The sequence below is a fragment of the Mus caroli genome, chromosome 10 (assembly GCF_900094665.2).
Source record: "Mus caroli chromosome 10, CAROLI_EIJ_v1.1, whole genome shotgun sequence".
Lineage (NCBI taxonomy): Eukaryota > Metazoa > Chordata > Mammalia > Rodentia > Muridae > Mus > Mus caroli.
The window spans coordinates 40435923-40436703 of record NC_034579.1 but is presented as its reverse complement, the minus strand read 5'-3'; positions in this window follow the sequence as shown (position 1 = coordinate 40436703).

Below are 781 nucleotides of genomic sequence, written 5' to 3'. Positions count from 1 at the left end.
GGCGGGGGTCGTGGGTAGCTGGCGGGTGTCAGTCAACCCTGCTCTCTAGCTACCCCGGTCCGGCTGGAAGAGGCTAAGCAGAGATTTTATCTGGCCATACACCTCTACTTCTAACTAGTTAAATATGAAGAGGGAGACAATGAATACTTCCAAGAAGAGGGTTGAAAATGACCATGGCCTCTGTCTTGTTTGTCCTTCTTTCAACCCAGACTTCTCTGCAGGGAGCCAATTTTGAAGTTGGGCAGCAGAAAAGCCTGCTCTGTGGAAAAGATCTACTGTAAAACCAGCAAGTACCTAAGGTCCTCAGTATAGCAACCCCAGAGGAGCTGAAACCTTGTGTGTGTGAGTGTACATACACACACACACACACACACACACACACACACACACTGACATGAGTATGTCTCCTTTCAACCTGAATCACATTTGCAGCAACTTAGTTTTATTTTACTTTTAAGGGCCCTACTGAAATACTTTTGAGATAACTAAAATGAATCTAAGTTTCTTAGAATAGTTTTAACTTCTACAGCAAAGGCAATCTTTCATTTCTTTATGGTTACTTGGCCTCCCATGGATAGTTTAGATGTACTGTATATCAGCAAGAGCTTTGGGTTTTGGCGTTGACAGAGAGGAGGACAAAGCACTATTTTCAAAACATGATTCAGTCAAAATTCGCAGTGCTTTGTTCACTTCCTAAAGACACCCTCGCTTAGGAAATGTGTACTAAGAAACACAGTCATGCTAAGACTTTGAGAGTGTAGACGCAAAGAAAGAAGATTTA